The sequence below is a fragment of the Marmota marmota genome, unplaced genomic scaffold (genome assembly GCF_001458135.2).
Source record: "Marmota marmota marmota unplaced genomic scaffold, marMar, whole genome shotgun sequence".
In the NCBI taxonomy this organism is placed as follows: domain Eukaryota; kingdom Metazoa; phylum Chordata; class Mammalia; order Rodentia; family Sciuridae; genus Marmota; species Marmota marmota.
Window position 1 is genome coordinate 3,169,498 of NW_026000272.1, and position 10,095 is coordinate 3,179,592.

Here is a 10,095-nt window from a genome sequence, read left to right on the forward strand (position 1 = left end):
TTGGTTTATTTAGCTGTTCAATCATTTAACATACACCTTGGCTGGAAAAAGGTTAACATTTTATTCATTCATTCATTCACTCACCTGCTTCACACATTCTGTCTCAGTATACAGAGCCAATGTTATGGCTTCAGATCACTTCCATTACTCATTTCAAAAGTAATGCTTCTACTGGTTCTTTCTTGGATTGTACACAGGTAGAGAACAGTTGGTTTAAACAAGGAATATGCTCTGTATCAACATAACGTACATTCAGGTTATTTGTTCTTTTGAGGAATTGTCACAATTTGAATGTTTGTCCCCTCCAGGACAAATGGTAAATTTAGTTAACATTATTTTTAATGGTAAGTAATTGTGTAAAGGTGGGACCTTTAAGAGGTGATTATAAGGACTCTGCCATCATGAATGAATTAATGATGTTATCCTGGAAGTGTGTTTGTTATAAAAGGGCAAGGTCAGCTTACTTGCTCTCTTCCCTTCTTCCTTCCATTATGGGATGATGCAAGAATTCCTTGCTTCCCACTCCCAGAAATGTGAGCAAACAAATTTCTGTTCCTTATGTATTACCCAGTATCAGATAGTTTCTTAAAGCAACACAAAACAGATTAAGACAGGGACAGAGGAGCTATAGGAGCCTCATTCCAGCCATGACTTATGGACAGTAGGTAGAAAACTTGACTTTTAAAAATATCTACTTCATAGGATTGTTGTATCAAATAAGTACACATACATGAAATGCTTTAAACTCTGTCTGACATGTAATACCTACTTTAAAAATGAAAGAACCTATTTAAAATTATTAAAAAATAATTAAGATATGGTGTATTCCAGGCATAGCCTAGAGACTGTGTTAGCAGTAAGTATGCTGGTTGTCAGTATCCTACCTTCAAAGCCCCTCAAACATTTGCCCAATTATCATGGGGAAACTCAAATAGTTCTTTAAGGAAGGGCTAAGCTCTAACAGGAAAGGAAGGCTACCATTCTGATAGTTAGGTCATTCAAGACTGATCAAGAAATAACTTTGGCTTTCAGGTATTTTTACTTTTGTCTCCGACTCAAGCCACTTGGCAAATGCTCCTAGTGAAGGGGGTTGGGGGTGAGGTCTCAGCTGATGCAGCAGAAATCTGGGCTGTACTTTCTCTGACTTCTCTTTGCAGCCACATTTATTGAGACATAGTAAGTACACAGCAACATGGTTAGTGGGAAAACCAAAGGACAGATTCATCAGTGTTCCTGGGCAATATTGTGCTATTGGCCTTTGAGTCCCTAGGAACTTCTATGTCCAGTGTAGCATTTACTGAGGACATTCACCTTTCTCCCAAGAAATCCTTGGGGAAGGTACTGGATACTTGTTTTTTGGAGCACTATATTAAAATAGCAGTTATTTACAGTAGCAATTATGTATTAAGGACTTCATCAATTCCAGGTACTGTGATTAGTGCTTTATGTGTATTATCACATTAATCCTCATAAGAACACTATGAGCCCAATACTGTTATCCTTGTTATCTTACAGAAGAGGAAATTGAAACTCAGAGGAAAATGAGCTTTTTAATCACACTACCACTAAGCAGAAGAACTGGAATCTGGAGAGTTTGAATTCACAAACACTGCACGTTACTGCCATTCCCAATGGGACCACACTCTTCTTAAGAACAGGAGGCCAGTCAGAGGTTCTCTAGCACCCGTGCCAGTGAGTACGGGTTACTTATAGATTTATCCAATTGAAGAGTTGGATGGAGCCTGCCTTTGTTATGTGCTTCAGAAACCTCCAAGGTTCCTCTTAGTTCCAAAGACCCTTTGACCAGACACTAATGGGGAACAAGGCTTGCTGTAGACAAGCAATGCGGGATCCCAGTCTTCACTCCATAGGGCCATTCTTTGCCTTTCAAGGGCTCTTATTGTTTAATATGCTGATTGTGGATTCCTCTTTTCAATTTAAATGGGAATACAATAGCTTCCATGTTAGGGTCCTGTTGCTAGACTCTGCGGATCTGTATCCCTCAGAGAATAAATGCCATATGATTATGAACACATTGACCATTATGCCTTAGCTATGTCTTCCCAGTAAGGTAGTTGGAATGTGATGATGCTATCAATGTCCTAATATGAGGGAAAGGTAGGACTCATTAGTGAGTTCCAGGTTCATCTGGCTGTCATTTCACGTGCTTAGAAATCAAAGCAGCATCAGTGTGAACAAGGACCCATAAGGACCAGTAATATTGTGACATTGCCTCAAAAATTTTGGCTTTATATTTGATCAAGATTATAGATAGCCCAACTGGTTTAGATTTATTCTTTGTCAAAAAAATGGTAAAACTGACATCATAAAATTTACCATTTTAACCATTTATAAGTGTACAATTCCATAGTATTAACTGTTCACATTATTTAAAACTAATGTCCAGAATTTTTTCAATTTGCAAAAACTGAAACTATATACCCAGCCTTCCCCATAACTCCTAGGAACCGCCATTCTACATTCTGTCTCTATGAATTTCACTACTCTAAGGACTTCATGTATGTAGACTCATACATCTGTCTTTGGCTGGCTTATTTCACTTATTGTAATGTCTCAAGGTTAATCCACGCTGTATCATGTGACAGAATTTCCTTCTTTTGAAGGACTGAATAATATTACATTGTATATATATACACATTTTGTTTATGTGTCAATGGACATTTGGGTTGCTTTCACCTCTTGGCTATTGTAAATAATGATGCTATCAATGTGGATATGCAAATATCTCCCCAAGATCCAACTTTTAGTTCTTCTGGATATATTCCCAGAAGTGGACCTGTTGGATCATGAAGTAGTTCTATTTTAAATTTTTGGAGAAAACTTCATACTGTCTTTTACAGTGATTGTATCATTTTATATTCCCAACAAGAGTGCACAGAGATTCCAATTTCTCCACATGCTCTCTAACATTTGTTTTTTTCTGTTTTATTGATAGTAGGCATCCTCATGGGTATAAGAATATTTATGTATTTTTAAATTAGTAGTTCTACATTAATTTTTAGGTACTTTTCATATCCAATATGGTCTACTTTCTACAATTTCATGAGAACAATGAACAACATATGGTGTATACTTAAAAGTAGATTACTATGGAGGACTTGACAAGTTTGTCATTCAGGAAGGCCATAGTAGTTGCTTATTTAAAGCTTTACACCTAATGCAAAAATCTTCCCTCCTTGATACCTTTTCTAAACCCTCAAAGAGGAAGCAGTAACTGTCCCTCTGTGTTCATGGTGCTATATTATTATTGGTCTACCTGTTTGTCTTTCTCCTCTAGCCTGTGAATAGCTTGAAGCAATTCTTTATGTATTCATTCAATAGATGGCCATCTTTCTAGAACCCAGTATCCCATTGCCCAATGTTGATGACTAGTCTCTCTAATTCATCTCAGAGCTTGCTTTAGTTCTGGGCTGTTTCTGGATATATTCCACAACACAGTTTAGTAGTTAAATGTGTGGGATCTGGAGTCAGACTGCTGGGCTTCAATCCTCACCATGCTGCAATTTGCTTTGAGACCTTGGGCAAGTTATTTTTCCTTCTCTGGTCTTCAGTTTCCACTTTTATTCAATGAGAATAATAGTGTCAACTGCATAACCTTGTTGTGAGAAATAAAGGAGTTAGCCTATATAAAGTGCTTAGAACAGTGCCTAAGGCATAATGGGTACCTGCACATTTTAGTTCTTGTCATAGCTATAAAGATTGCCAGTGCTATGTATATTCAATCAAGTTCAAGTTGTCTGGCTAGTATTTATACTTTGTCTTGACTTTCAGAGTCTATCCCTAAAACAGATAGATTCTTCGACAACTACAACTAGGTAGTTTGTAACCTTGAGGAGATCAGGAGAAGTGAAGGACATGATTTCTTTTTAAACTGATATTTTTAATTCTGTTTAAGGAGTACAAATTGCTGAACTAGTATTCCTGGGTGCTTGCCAAAATTGATTTTTCTGAACTTGTAGGTAGGCTGGGGATGAGGATGGGGCAGGACCTAAGCATTCCCTAGAAAAGAAAACAAAGTTTGCAAGACAGATCTTTGGTTAGTTTTCTAGCTATTTATCTCAAGCTCTTAGTAAGATCTTACTTAAATGCTCCAGCTGTGTCTCCTTTAAACTATGGAGTAATGTATAGCAGAGTTCCTATGACCATAGTCTAGCCAGAATGATGAAAACCAGCGTGGGACTCCCCCGACTACTGTACTCTCTCTGCCTCCAATAGTGCCACTGTCTGCAATCAGTGAGGAGGTGATATGATGAGTTGGAGTTTTTTAGTTTTAGGTAAAGGTATACAATATGGTTTACCGCCAGGTGCGTTGGCACATGCCTGTGATCCCAGCAGCTCAGGAGGCTGAGACAGGAGGATCGGGAATTCAAAGCAAGTCTCAGCAATGGCAAGGCACTAAGAAACTCAGTGACACCCTGTCTCTAAATAAAGCACAAAATAGGGCTAGGGAATGTGGCTCAGTGGTCGAGTGCCCCTGAGTTTAATTCCCCACAAAAATGATATGGCTTACAAAATTGACTGTCTCACTTGAAGTGTTCCTTGGGCATAGAGTTTGCCAGTCTTGAAAGATATAAACTTTATTTTATCGAGGAAGGTGGCAATATTCTTAAAGTAGTTAGAATCATCAATAGAAGCTTGTAGACTCCCGGAGAGTTCCCATTGGTTGGGGAAGTGTGGTAGGAGGGAATTCCAGAGGAGGGATTTCCTGTTGCTGTGTGTGTGTCCGGGAGAACACCGCGTGTGTGGGTCGGCATATTTCCAGGGAGCATACAGGGTATTGGCGAGAGTTTCAAAAATAAAGTTTATTCCTGTTTGAGTGGCTTATGATTTTGTGCCCATGCAGGCAAGGCAATTCAGCTCAAGTAGTGGGTACCTAGGTTTACATTTCAGACCCAGCTCTTTCTCACCCAATTTATAAGCACTGCTATTTTGCTGGGCATGGTGACACATGCATGTAATCCCAGTGGCTTGGGAAGCTGATGCAGGTATATCGAGAGTTCAAAGCCAGCGTCAGCAGTGAGATCCTGAGCATTAGTGATACCCTGTCTCAAAATAAAAAATAAATAAATAAAAAGGGCTGTGGATGTGGCTCAGTGGTTAAGCACCCCTGGGTTCGCTCTGCATTACCAAAGAGAAAAAAAAAAGAGTCCCCATTTTCACTATCTTAAAAGGAGATTCTTGGAGCTGAGGTTGTGCCTCAATGGTAGAGCGCTTGCCTAGCACAGGCATAGCCCTGAGTTCGATCCTCAGCACCACATAAAATTAAATAAGTAAAATAAAGGTGTTGTGTCCAACTACAAATAAAAAGTAAATTTTTAAAAAAGGAGATTCTTGGGCTAGGGCTATAGCTCAGTCGTAAAGCACTTGCCTCGCATGTGTGAGGCACTGGGTTTAATCCTCAGCACTATGTAAAAATAAAGATATTGTGTTCATCTACAACTAAACATTATTTTTTAAAAAGGAGATTCTTATACTATAAAGATTATCATCATTAATAAAAGTCAAAAATAGTGAACGTTAATCAAGTGTTTATTATGAACTGGGCAGTTTTCTCAATACCTCTTTTGTGTTATGTCATTCAATCTTCCCTGCATTTCTAGGAGGGAAGTAATATTAAATTTATTTTATGAAAAATTTGTAATATTTAACCATTCTGACCTACAAAACCACAATTTTATATAGTTCAACCTAATATGGTCCATTTTACAGATGAACAAGTGGAGGCACATAAAAGATAAGTAAGTTGCCCATGGGCAGAAAACTCTTAAGCAACAGAAGTACTAAGATACATCTACTGCATAAATCTGGCATTAGATTAGATGAGATGATGCATGTATACTTAGTATAGTATCTAGCCAAAATAATTGCTCAGCACATAATAGCTACTATTAATAATAAGTCTTTACTGAGGGCTAGTGGCACAATTTTCACCACCAGAGCAAAATGAAAATATGGGCCCTGTTTGGAACTCTAGACAAATTTTATTAAGATTGCAAAAGTATAAATCTTTTTCCTTTCTTTTATTATCTATGTCTGGATCTGTCCTGGTGAATTTTATTTATATTTAATGTCACATTCACTTGGGCACAGAGATACTTGCAAGGGAAATACAGCCCTCTAATGTGCCCAGGGAGTTCCCCTCCTGCCAGCTCCCATACACACATACAGTGCCCTGGCTGAGTGCTCAAAGATAGAGAGATGCCCTGCTTGACTTTCCTATCTCACTGGACAGCCACCTCAACCCCCAGCACAAGACTCTCTCCACTTAGCCCTGAGACTGCAATGTCCACTCCAGGACACTCCTGGTGCCTGGATCAGAGCTGGATGAGTGGCCCCCTACCTAGTTGCTAAATGGGCTGTGATGCTATGTCTCATTCTGATACTCTGTACTTCCTAACTTTGATGCTCAGATCCTCACCAGGATAGAGGGCAGCTACAGTCCCCAGGTGGTGGTGTGTAAAGAGAAGCTGCTGATGCCTGGGATTCCAGGGCTAGGGGAGCAGGTAGCTGAGAACCCATCCCAGAGAGGCACAGGGCTTGTGGGAGGTGAGTGGAGGCTCCCAGCCTTATTATCCCACTGGTTTCACTTCCAAAACACACATTTGAAGATAAAGTTAATAAGAATTTCAAAATGGTAAGCATAGAGTCTTAAGCACAAAGCCCTCCTGAGTTCAGAGCTTGGAGCCCTGGGCAGCTACCCTGGCTGCATGCCCATGGAGCTGGCCCTGATGGAATACTTCTGTACCAGGCTTTGTGCTGATTGCTGAAGAGAGTACAGAGGGGATTTAGACCTCCCTCTGCTCAGAGGAAGGGACAGCCCAGCAGGGTAGGCAGCAGGGCTGTATGCTATGACGAACACTACCTGAGCCTCAGCCACCCAAGAATAGATCTGCCACAGAAGGAATGCTAAGAGGCAGGCACATTGGAGAGGAGATCTATACATGTGCTCCCCTCTAGGCCAGTCCTAGGCTATATTCCAGGCAAATTTCCCCCACTCTCCTTAATTCCATCCCCACTCTTCATCCCTCACATAGCTATTTTGGGCTTCTCACATTTCCTCAGACTCTTAAGGCATAGACCATAAAGCTATCTGTGGATTCTGGTTCGATGTAAACTCTATGTCATTCCTATGACAAAACACAAAATTCTGTACTCCAAATATCCAAAATCATACAAATGCTTCTTGGCAGGCCTCTATCATGGCTCCCCATCCAAAAGGTAGGCGAGAAATACAAATGGAATATTATAGAGTTTAGCTCATTTAAAGTGCTTGGAAAATAAAATGTGCTACATTACTTCTACATTCCATTGTTAGTAATAAAGGCTCAGCCTTCACACATCAGAATATCCAGAAAGGGACATTTGATTCATGATGAGTCAAGAGTGATTTAAAATGTTGACCTTAGTTCTAAGCATAGCCAGAGTTTTATGTGTATCATATAATGCAATAATTGCTATGGTAACCACGCATTTATATTAATTAGAGGAGTAAATAGAGTTCCATAATATATATTCCAGACTAATGCCGAGAGCACAAGTAAGCTCTTCCCATTGAAAGGTTTAATTGATGCACTTGCCTTGTAGGAAAATTTGCTTTTTTCTTCACAGGTATATTTAGCCCATTTAAAGCAATTTTCTTTTATTCTCCCTCTCCCTTCTGCTTTGCACTGCCCCTGGGATTCCAAGGCAATTAGCCATTTGTGTGAAGGAAAAGGAAACCTTAATGTGCAGCAGTCCTGAGATTTTTTTATGTGGGTACCAGAGATATTTTATGACTAAATAATAGCAAAGATCCTTCTGAAACACTTGATATTGGAACAAGTCTCCTTAAGCAAGAAGTGTTAAAAGTTAAAGATGATTGTAAGCCTATCATCTGAAAGATATTAGGGGTGACCAAGTCTGGGATTATCAGGTTCTCAAATTTGTTGGAAGAAACATAAGAAACCCTACTGTCAACAGTAAATCACCTCAAACAACATTTCAGAAGGCTCAGGGGTCAATCATTCGAGATGTTCCAGTCAAATGAGACCCACACATACCTTTCTTTTGTCTTCCAAAATGTTTCAGAAACTTCATTTTGATGCCTTTAGACAGGCACAAACTCACCTAAGTCCTTATCACTCCCTACTGTATTTGGCTCAGCAGGGGCCAACACACTTACCTTATGGATGGGGAGATGGAGAAGACAAAGGAGGTTAGACCAAGGTTAGACCATAGGTCCATAATAGACTGGAGACCTATAGCCTGGGTTTTCTGGTTCCTGAACTAGTGCTCTTTCTATTACTCCATGGAGTGTCTCTTATCAACACTGAATAGATTAATGCTACTTTCCACTGGTACTTTATCTCTCTCATTCAAACATTGAACCCAGGTTCACTTAACCCCTGAGCCACATCCCAGCCCATTTTATTTTTTATTTGGAAACAGCATCTCACTAATTTGCTTAAAGTTTGGCTAAGTTGCTGATGCTGGCCTTGAACTTGCAATCCTCCTGCTTCAGTCTCCCCAGTTGCTGGCCCTGTGTTACCATGAAGAAATGATCATTGACTTAATGCTTCCTCATCTCTATCTCCTCCTCACCTCCACCTAATTCAGTTTGTTCTTGCCACATGCCATATTCCACATTTATTCCACCTAGGCCAGCTTGATAGATTTCATCCAGTGTAGCTCACAAATGTAGTCCATTCGAATTACTTTAATGAAGTACTTTATAAAAGACAAGAAGTCTCTTTAGCTCATAGTTCTGAAAGGTTAAGGGTCCATATCTGTGATGACCTACATTCTTAGTGGTAATATCCCAAGGTAGTGCAGGATATCATATAGCAAGAGACATGGGGTTCACATGTGTGTCTCCTATAAGCTGATAACTATCTAATCCTAATCATTGTTCAAAGGTATAACTTCTAAACTCCACTGTTAGATTAAGTCTCTGCACTTTTTAAAGTTGTAGATAGACACAATACCTTTATTTATTTATTTTTATTTAGCACTGAGGATTGAACCCAGTGTCTCACATGGTAGGCAAGTGTGCTCTACCAGTGAGCCCAAGCCCCAGCCCCAGCCCAGTCTCTGCCCTCTTAATACTTCACAATCAGGATTAAATTTCACATGGAACCCTGCGGAGCACATTCAAATCATACCAAATCTTAGCAGAAAGGTATTTCTTTAGGAGAATGCTGGCCCCAAATGACATCTGGCCACGGCAGAAGGTTAAATCCTGAACCACAAATTGTGGGGAAAGAGTTGAGTATCTTTAGCTTTTGTTGATTTTAAGATGGATCTCCTATGAGAAATGCATAAGAAGCATGGCTAAGATTGGCTTGACACATTACCAAACTTTTTTCTTGTCAGCTTCCTCTTGGTGGCTGCTGTCTAGTGAATTCTCTCTGTTGACTATTCAAAGCAGAGCAAGACTAATCCCTAAGAAGCTGTTCAGGGACAGGGCTGTGAGAGGTATACAGCTGGCTTTTGATATGATTCTCCCAGATCCCCAAAGGTAGTGTATCAGTGATGATAGACTAGTCTCTGCTGCAATCTCCCAAAGCTGAGTGGTGTAACAAACAAAGATCTCTTTCACACTCATATTCACCCATGAACTATCGCTGTCACTTCTAGGCCCAAGTCATTGCATAGTCTTCCACTTACTAAGGAAATCATGAAATCACACGTTGAGGTGGAACCTCCATCAGCCAGGGCATCTAAATGACTGTAATGAAAAGAGCCCCTCTGATGACCCATGTCGGATGTTCATTCCTTCCTCTGGTCTCTCCTTAAGCTTCTGCCACCCAGAAAATGTTGATTTCTTCCTGTATTCCTCATGATGAAATTAGAGGAGAAATCTATTGTGAAACATCTGTTATAAAATCTCTGCTTATATTGTTTTCTCATTCTAAAAATGCTTTTTTAATTGAATTGCAGGAATTATTAGATATTCAGGTACAAGTTCTTTACCATTTGTATTTATTACAAATATACTTTGCATTGTGTTCCTTGTTTTTTCCATTTTTAAAAATTGTTTCTTTGGATGAAGAGAAAGTTTTTTTTTTTTTTTTTTTTTTTTTTTTTTTTTTTTTT